Raw genomic sequence first — 10,608 nt, 5'->3', positions numbered from 1 at the left:
CAATATAGAACCACCTGCCCAGGGGTGGCACCCACCACAGATGTCCTCACACATCACTCAGTAATAAAGAAAATAACCCCACAGACATGGCCACAGGCCAGTCCAATGGAGAAAATGCTCCTATTGAGGCTCCCTCTACCCAGGTGTGTCAAGTTGACAACTAAAGCTGTCTAGCACACTATCCTTATGCCTCACCTCCTCCACGCAGTCTTCCCAGAACACTCCAGGCCTCATTTACCTCCCACTGCTCTGAGAGCTCCTGAGAACCATCTTCCTTGAATTGTTCTGTGCGTATAACTCTTATATCCTCCATTCAATCCCATGGCAGACATCACACCTGGATGCCTTGGTTATTGTACCTCATTACCAGGTTCAATGTTGAACCAGAGTAGGTGCCTGCTGACTCATTAGCATGAGTTGAGACATGCAAAAATCTTTAAAAATGAATTGGGTAATGCAATACACTTGGTGAAAAATAAGTTTCCACCTGAAATGAATGATGAAAGACAAGCTTTGGCAAAATAAGACAGTAGAACTATTTCATCATTCTGCACTGAATACAAAAAGAAAGGGAGACATCGCATGAAAGTTCCCAGTGACATCAGCTTTGGCAGTTCCTGATGGAAAGTGACCTTGCCAGAGCCCTGCTCCCTCACTCAATCGGAACACTTTCCATTAACGCTATTAACCTGGCCCTGCAGTGGGAGGCAGAGCTGCCTGGCCAACTGTGCTCTGTTCCAAATGCTGAATCACCTCCATCTCTTTTGCCCTTCCTAGAGCCTTCAAGAATTAGAAGAAGCAAAGGAGAGAGAGAGAACCTCTGAGCATCACCCATACTCTCAAACTGATCACACCCGTACTCTCAAATTGATCACAGGAATGATCTTGGAGAGCTCCTTCTGTCTCCTTCCATCCCTGGGAACTCTTTCTGTTAAAGACGTTTCTCTACCACAACCAGGCTTTGGATTGTTTGTAACCTCGGTCCAAAGGAAATTTTGCAGCTCTCCACCTCCAACCACATACCATAAACAATTTCCTTCCAAGGACACACACACAAAAAAAAAATCACTTTTTCCCAACTTACAGCTAGATTGCTTGGCATCAACCAAGAAACTGTAGCAACATTCTGACCTGAAAGCAAACTGGAAGATCAAAATCTTTGCCAGGTGCCTCCTGGACTCAGTATGATCAAAAGCTGTGAAAAGACACCATGAAGGGAGATATGAAAAAAAATATAACTTGAAGGAAGGAAAAAGCAGACTTAACCTAAAAGCAGGCAAACTCAATCTTCTCTGAGCTGGAAAACAAGAGCCAAGGGAATTCTATTATTAGAAGAGGCTCAGCAGTCTCTGTTCTCCAAGGGTTAGGGTAGGTTACAAAGAAGGCTACAGTGCCCTCTGTCGGGGATGTGTCAGCAGGCATCTAAGGGCTTTTCTTTCATGATCTCAATTAGTCATTGTACAACCCTTAGGAGGTCTGTTTATCTGAGAGGAACCAGGAACACAGAAGCCAAGTAACTTCACCAAGCTCAGGCAGTTTGGAAAGGATGCTAACCCAGTGATGAAGGGCTTTCAGGTTTCCTTTTCTTGCCGTTCATCTTTATAGTTAATTTTCCTTTCTTAGACTCATATCATTTGATGCTTGAAGGGTTTGATAGCCAGTTCTGTCTGGAAGAGGGGGTCTCAAAGATAGCTGAACACTAGAGGAGAACCTGGAGACAGGCTCTGCTCTGGTTTGGGCAAATGCCTCCCCAAAGGCTGGTATGTTAAAGGCTGAGTCCCCAAACAGTACTACTGGAGGTAGTGGAACCTTTAAGAAGTGACGTGTGGTAGAAGGACACTGGGGACATGCCTTTAACCGTCCTGGGAGGAATGATGCTATTCTGAAGAGAGAAACCTGTCCCCACCTTTCAGCTATCACACAGTTGAAACAATAGTCCCCAAAGAATTGAAATTTCCTCATGCTGGGAAAAGGAACAGGCTGAGTTTGGTGCAGCCAGAAGAGGAACCTATCTCCCTGGAAGAGATTTCACACAATTCTGACATCTTGTCAGACCACCTTGCAAGGGGAGACTGCAGCTAAGATAATGATGGGTCAGCGGTGGGTCAGTGGTGAGTCAGTGATGGGCAGGACCATACCTTGACCAGGACTACCTAGTTAAGCATTGCCTTCTATTTAAACCTAAGTCTCACAACAGGATCCCAAAGATGGACCTGGTATCACTAGTCCTTTTATTTGTTCCTCTTCCCAATGTAGCCACATCGAATAAATCTTTCTCTTTCATTGTCCTACTGAGGATGGATAGCCAAGCCTATCTTGTTGGGGCTGCCAAGGCCCAGGCTCTGATCTAACAATTCTGGGAACATGTCTCTAAGGGAGGTATGGGATGATGGTCTCGCCCTCTCTCTCTTTTAATGCCTTGACTTTAGCCCAGTGAGACTGATTTTGGACTTCTGATCTCCTGACCTCTAAGAATAAATTGTATTGTGTTGAGCCACTAAGCTTGTGATTTCTTAAAGCAGCAATAAGAATGATCACAGACGTTGCACAATTCATTTGTCTGTGGCTTGGTTTCCTGGTGTCTAAAATGAGAAATTCATATCTTCTTCAGTAGGGTAGTTGTGAGGACCATATGCAATAACTGTGAAGTAATTATTGTGGCTAGTACACAGTAAACACCCAATAAATGGGTCTACTCTTATAATTATAGGTAACATCTTCCCTAGGTTGTTGTGGGTCAGGACAGGTAGGGCGGAAAGTGGGAAAGTGCATGAAGAAATAAGAAGGGGATACTCCCTGCCATGTCCCAATTTATTTGTACTAGGCAATCAATGGAGCTGAATGGACAGTGATTTCTCAGCCAGTTGGCCTTTAGGAGATGTTCACACCTGCCTGTTCTGAACACCCATCCTATTCCCAGCACTTTGGAGCTGTTCCTCAGCAACTCAACATGTCACTGTAGTTCACATAAGGAATGTGAATCATTGAGATACCTAAAGAGCCCCCAATACAGGCTCCCTTGCATTTCATTTATAATCCAAATACAGTCAGCAGGTTGATTTCTAGGCCTATGGACAATTTCCAGGTCTTACACTCTCCCAAGAACAAAACACAACTTTCTATCTATTTAGTTTTGGCTGAATTATGAATATTAATATGCAGCCTATCACTTATGAGACCTAAGACTTTGGGCAAATAACCATTCTTCATTATCCTTGTTTGAACAGGGACACAGATAAAACTTACTTATAGGGTTGTTAGGATAATTAAATGATTTCTACATGCAAAAGGTGGTCTAATATTCAGTAAGTTAGCAATTAGTACTCCTTTTGGGGTTATTTTTGTTTTTGGAAAAGACATAAAAATAGATGAGTAAGTCACCAATTTAGAAGACCTGACGTGCAAGATAAGATAATCTTCAAATTCCTTCAATTGAGTTAGGTAGTTTCCTTTATAGAGTTGCAAAAGGAGGTAATCCACAACAGGACCAGAGAGCATCACTTACAAGGAGCATACATTGAGTGCATATTGTGTACACCAGGCACTTTTCTGGGAACCAAGAACCTCAAGATAAACAAGGTGTCCTAAGGTGGAAAAGACTTGGCAGATTCCATGACAATCTGCTCTATAGCAGGGGTCGGCAGAGGGCAAGGAGGATGTCCATAGGGTCAGCTGAGGCTTGATCTGGGAGAGGGACATCAGGGAGGACTTACTGGAGGAAGTGACATCTCAGCTGGCTGAACAATTTCCCAGATGAAGTAAGCGCTGTGAAGAGTTTGAGAGGGGACCAGCTCTCTGAAGGCATTAGGTTACATACAAGCAGTGTTTTTAAGGAGCTCCGACATCAAAATGAGGACAATGGTGAGATCAGGTCCAGAAGTGAGTTGGTGAAACATCTGGCTGGAGAACCAAATGTCATTCGTTTAATAGATTGGCTTAACCACGATAAGGAGTCTGATTTTAGCTTAAGGACAATGAAAGCTGTTGACAGGTTTTAAGCAGGAAAATTTTGTAATAGTGTTTGAACTAGAGAAACAATCACTTTCTGGGACAAGTTGAGGAGGGACATGATGACACACACTGAAGGCCTGTGGGACTTTTTCATGGTTGGGTGTAGTCAGCAGTTGGATGTAAGTCTGGAGTTTAAGATGAGGACGAGCTTTGTCCATGGCTAGTCTACTTGAAACTATGGGAATAGGTGAGATGACTCGGGGAGAAGGAAGAGAGGGAAGAGAAGAAGATGGACAGGAGTGTAAGCACAGAAAAAATTAGTCCAGAAAGGAGACTGAGCCTAACATCCCAACAGAAGGCCCAGGGGTCTGTGAAGTCCTGGAAGCTCAGGATGTGACTCTGTCAGACTAGATGGGTCCACGGTACTCAACACATCAATGGCATCAAAGAAGTCAAGGATTTGGACTTAACATAATTCAGGTCACTGACAAATCTAGTAATGGCAGTTTCAGTGAAACGATGGTAGTGGTGTTCACCTGAGATAAACAACTTAAAGGAGGGAAACTTCATTCTGGCTCACAGTTTGAGAAGTTTCGGTCCAAGATCAACTGGCTGCATTGTTTTTTTCGAGCTATAGCAAGACAGAAATACAACACAGGGAAGGCAGAGGAAAATGGCTCACCTGAGGGTAGCCAGGACATAGAGAGAGACCATGAGAAGGACAAGATGTATCCCCAAGGGCACATTCCCTGTGACACACTCCCTTCAACTAAGTGCTTCCTCCCAAGTTTCCATCAGCTCTAATAGCCCATCAAATTATAAACCCACTAATAGATCCATCCATGAATAAGGACAGAGGCCTCATGATCCAGTCACTTCCTCAAAGCCCTACCACTAACATGCTGTATTGTAGACCAAGACTTTAACCTATGAAGGGGGTACTTCCAATATAAGCTATAACAGTATGATAGTTAATCTCAGATGTCAATTTGATGATATCCAGAATAACCTTGTAGAGACTCTTAAAGAAAAGGAGCTGGGGCTCAAAGAGGCAGGCGGCCTGCCAAAGTTCAAGTGGCTAAGCGGTAAAGACAAGATCAAGAGGCCAGATCTCCTTACTTCCTTTCCAGTTACTAATTTGTAAGATAGCATGCTTTAGCCACATGTGTTCTTCAAGTACATGTTTGTACTTCCTTCTTTGTTTGTTTGTTTTCTCTTTCTTTCTTTCTGTCTTTTGGAACGTGTGTGTGGTTTATATACTTGTTAATGTAGATATACGGACATATGCATATTTGCATGCACATGTGAACATATGCATGTGGAGCCCAGAAGTAGACATCGGGTGTCTTTCTACCATTGCCTTCCATATTTATTTCTTAGAACAATGTTTTTCACTGAATCCGAAGCTCATCAATGCATCTAGGCTGCCCAGTGGGTTTCATGGATCCACTCGTTCCCTCCTCCCTGACACACACAGACACACACAGACACACACACACACACACACACACACACACACACCTTCCAGTGGGGTTACAGGCCTGCACCACCCTGCCTGGCTTTTTTGGTTCTAGGGATCCACACTCAGTTTTGCATACTTGTAAGGCTGGCACTTTACCCACTGAGCCGTCTCCCCAGCTCCCAGGTTGCATTCTAAGCAGAGCAATAAGATGACACTTTGAGTGTTTCACTGAGAAACAGACTGGGACAAGTGAAACAAATGACTCTTTGTCAAACATGTGACAGGTAAGGAAACACAAGTACTAATTTACACCCTGCCTGGCACATAATCATTCTGAAATAGCCATTATTAAGAAGATTAGTGGGGGATTGACACTCTCATTGGTGAGAAACAATAACTCTGCATGGTTGCCTCTGGAATCCCTTTCTGATATTTTCTCTTTTGTTTTACTGGTGATTTCCAATTACAACTTCATATTGCCTCTTTTACTTCTATGACATTATGAGCCCTAAAATCTCAACCACATCCACCAAGCATGGTGGTACACTTATATAATCCTGCTAAAGAACCAAAGGCATGAGAATCAGGAACTCAAGACCAGCCCTGGCTTGGTAGCGAGTTTGAGGTCAGCTTAGGCTACTCAAGACCTCAATACATATATTCAACTGCATCCTCCAATGAGGTAACTTGGACCAACAACAAATTCTCCAATTCCTTTCTTGCCGTATAAGGTGACTCAGAAGCAATCATTTCTCTTAAGACAACAGTTAGATCTTTTGGGTTGTTTCCAATACTGAAATCCACAAGCCTGTGAACATGTCAGTGGAAATGGGTCTGCCTTGTAGCTCCTCATGAGAAGGAATGGTCAGGTGGCTAATAGAAGGAACACTGCTAAGGGTCAGAAAATGAAAGCACTGATTTCTCTCTGAGCTCTTATGTCACAAGACAGCTTCTATTTTATAATGAAATACTTTTTCCCTGAAGAAATGTATTCATAGAAGGGTAACCATAATCATAGATGTGCCCTTGTTTCCATTTCATCATCTTTTAAATTAGAATGCAGCTTACAATCTAGGGGAAGTCATAATTTATTGGGCAGAGTTTTCTCTTTCTTAGTCATACATAAAATAATGTCATATCCATTATTAATAATGTCCTAAATTGAGCAAAATATTGTATTAAAATTTTTGACTCTAGGCTTTTCCAGGACTGATAATTATAACTATTCTCATTTGATGCAAAACTATTGTTATATAGCATATATTTTATGGGCTAATATCCCTGAAACAAAACTGTCATGATAAATCTCAGTGAGTTCCATGCTAAGGAAAGCACATATCTCCATTTGAACTGCCACAGCTTTCCTCCTGGGCAGTCATAATGATAGGTCCCGTAACCATCTTTTTTTTTCAATATTTTATTTATTATTTTTATTTTATGTGTATGCGTATATTACCTGCATGTTGGTAAGTGCACCCATGTCGTGCAATGCCTGGGGAGGACAGAAGAGAATGTTGGATCCCCTGGAACTGGAGTTACAGACAGTTGTTAGCTGCCATGTGGGTGCTGGGATTTGAACCCGGGTCTTCTACAAGAACAGTTGGTGTTCTTAACCGCTGAGCCATCTCTCCAGCCCTGTAACCATCACTTTTAACCTGACACGGCCAAGAAGCAAGAGTTAAGTCTTGCACTAAATTACAGTATCCTCTTCAGCCTGGGTTCTTCCTTCTGAATTTCCATTAGTGAATTTACTTTTGTTTTAATTGTGGTAAAGAACATTTTTTCCCTTTTCAGAAACAAGTAGGGAACCATTAAACAAATAAATGAAATATGTGTTTTAAAAAATTCATCAGCTATGCCGGGTGTGGTAGCGCATGCCTTAAATCCCAGCACTTGAAAGGCAGAGGCAGGCGAATCTCTGAGTTCAAGGTCAGCCTGGTCTACATAGTGAGTTTCAGGCCATAGTGAGTTTCAGCTGGGGCTATAGAGAAACCCTGTCTCAAAAAGATTTAAAAAAAAAAATGCATCAGCTATGGGTGTCACACTCTCCTGAATCAGTGATTTTTGTCCTTTCCTTTTGCTCTATGTATACAAATTCTTGACCCTGGCTTCTCACAACTCCTGACCTATCAAATGATTAAAAAAATGTGTATTTTCCCTAAGAGTCATCAGACTCCATCAGCACTACGCCATAGGCCAGGGATTCTAACCAATATCCACCCCTGCTTTTAACCATCTCTATATGCCTTAAATAGTGGCTTACACACAGTAACACTCAATAAATCATTCCTAAAAATAATACACCATTAAAAATAAAAACTGGGGCGGGGGGGTCCAGGCATAGTGGCACACACCTTTAGTACCAGCACTTGGGAGGCAGAGACAGCCAAATCTCTGTGAGTTTGAGGCCAGCCTGGTCTATATAGCGAGTTCCAGGCGGTGTGCTGAGGTTATGCTTCACTGGCCCCTAGATGATGCCATATGAGACACAGAAGAAGAATGAGACACGGAAAGAAGTGTTGTATGAAGCAACTGAGAAGTCTCCTTACAAGGAGAGAGCAGGTCTTTCATCTTTTCTTCCTCCTTATGACTGTCTGAAATTCACTGGGGTGGCTAGCACTCCAGTGACTATGTTAAGCCAAGAAAAGGAGGGTCATAGTCAGTGGTAGGGAAGTCTCTGAGGACTGTGAAGCTGCCCACCAATCCCAGGCAGCTTTTTTTCCTGATCTTTTTTAGTGAAGAAATGAAGTCTTGAATATTCAAAACATCATCTGGGGTATCTCTGCCAGCCAAATACAGTTCATCACTAATTCACCATAATAAGATCCATTCAAGGTTTAACAGGATAGGAATGGAGGCCATGGAACCAGTCCTGAGTCAGTCTTTCTACTCTGTCCTGTGCTACTTATGCGTTTAGCTTGCTCTGTGGACTTAAACCACTTAAACTCACATTTAAGAAAAATAAATAAATAATAAAATAATAAATAATAAATAAGATTTCCTCCCACAGAGTCATGATGACTAACTGACATGAAAATAGGAAATAGTTTGAAATGGCAGACCGTTCCTCTTCGTCTTGGTTACTGGTAGCGGTGACGTGAGGTAAAACAATCTTCTTGTTGCCCCACTCCTACTAAATCACTTCAATTCTAGACTCCTGTGTCCTGAGCAGTGCTGTGGATGTTAAAAATCAAGCCATAAACCATAGTTAATGACATTACCACTGTTCAGCTGGAGAACAGAAGGCGGGAAAGGAATCTTCCCATGATGAGGAGGCTGCCAAAAAGGACCAGCTGTTTCCTGTGTCTTCCAAGAATTGGGGACAACAATTAGAGGAATTTCAGAGCTGGTTTCTTAGGAAAAGAATCTTTGAAGGGGGATACATTCAAAGGAGAGATGTCAAAGGAGCAGGTGAAGGAGCCAGGTATAGCTATGAGTTTAGCTAATCATGCAGCCTCCAGAACATTGCAGTACCAAGGGGACCTAGCCTTTATGCCTCTGTATCAATCTGTCTCTGCTGCAGACACTTCTGAGAAGGGGGCGGGGGGGACACTTTCTCCCAAGAGTCCCTGGAATAGGATTATCCAGAAAGGGTACAGCTAAGATCTGACATCAGCCAACACTCACAGCAGCAGTGAGAGAATGTACTGGACCCAAAGAGAGGCAGAGCTGCACCCCCAGTATAGAGTACTGAGATGCCATAGGGTTATGGAGAAGGAGTTCTCTATAGGCCCTTAAAAAATGGAACCAAGTCACCTACCTATCTGACAGAATGAAATGGATGTGCTTGACCTGAACAGATGCATGGGTGAGACATCTTTACTGTAGACCACAGGACTCAGTGGTTCTGCTTTCCTGCCTCCTGAGTATGGACCAGAAACATGATAGGTGAAGGGCCCCTCATTCTCCATCCTGAGAGTGCACACAGGGAGGAGGGACTTTCTCCTAGCTCCTTCTACTTTATTCTATAACAACCGATCACTGGTGAGAGGGGTTGGAGCCAAGTATGCTGGCTAACACCTATATCCTGACACTGAAGAAGCTGAGGCAGATGGATAGTCGTGAGTACAAGATCAGCCAGGACTACATAATGAGTTCCAGAACAGTCTAGGCTACCATGTGTCAGAGAGAGAGAGAGAGAGAGAGAGAGAGAGAGAGAGAGAGAGCAAGTTTACCACCAACCTTGTTTATTTTACCATTGGAGTGATTTGTTAAGCTCTCTGAGCCACTTTCTCCAGCCACAAAGAACACCAGCAGCTGGCTACTCCTCAGGGTGGACAAGCCTGGGGGCTCTCTGCAGCCTGCCAGACTTAACCTCACCAATGAGAAATGAGCAGAAGTGATTGTCACTGATATAAGCGACCAAGCAGTGCCTGCATCTCCTGTCTTCTCTTTTCCAACATACTGCTAAAGACCTGGAGAAGGGAGGAGCCTGATATCCCACCCAGGATGATGCAGAATAGGCAGGTGACTAGCTTTTCTGTTAGGGAAAGCACCAAGCTTTAGGGAAGTGCTAGAACACCCTAGATCAAGCAGCTATGAATCTGTACTCTAAGAGTATTAGGAGGTTGAGAAGACAGCTGTAAAGAACTCAGGCTTCTTATGATCCATCATCTTCCTTGTCAAGTTACCCAGAGAATGATCAGAGTCTGCAAAGCCAATATGCAAGTGCAGCTGTAAGACATTTCCCTAGCCCTGCCCCAACATTCAATAGATAGAATTTGGCATCACTGTAGCCAGGCACAGCACCTGGCAGATAACAAGCACTTAAACATGTTTGTTATGACTATTTGCAAAGAAAAGGAACAGAATTGTTTTCTGGGAACAATAATAAATTCAATAATGACTGAGTACTTACTGTGTGCTACACACTGGATAAAGGACTTGGATATGCTATTCATTTCATTCTAATCATAAAGCATATTCAAAGCATTGGCTTTGGTAGCCTCATTTTACAGAGAAGCAAACTGTGGTTCAAGAAGGTTGTTATGGACCAGCAGAATGGCTCAGGGGATATAGGTGCCTGCTGCCAAGTCTGACAAGCCAGGACCCACAAGATAGGACAGAACAGATTCCCACTAGTTCTCCTCTGACCTTCACACACATGCTGTGGCATGTGGGCACCCTGACACATACACACATGCACACAAAATAAATAACTAAAATATAATAATAAAAAAGAGGAGGAAGAAGAG

Source organism: Nannospalax galili, unplaced genomic scaffold (assembly GCF_000622305.1).
Source record: "Nannospalax galili isolate Female #2095 unplaced genomic scaffold, S.galili_v1.0 scaffold734, whole genome shotgun sequence".
Classification (NCBI taxonomy): Eukaryota; Metazoa; Chordata; class Mammalia; order Rodentia; family Spalacidae; genus Nannospalax; species Nannospalax galili.
The sequence above is the reverse complement of the archived record's forward strand: the minus strand, read 5'-3'. Positions refer to the sequence as shown.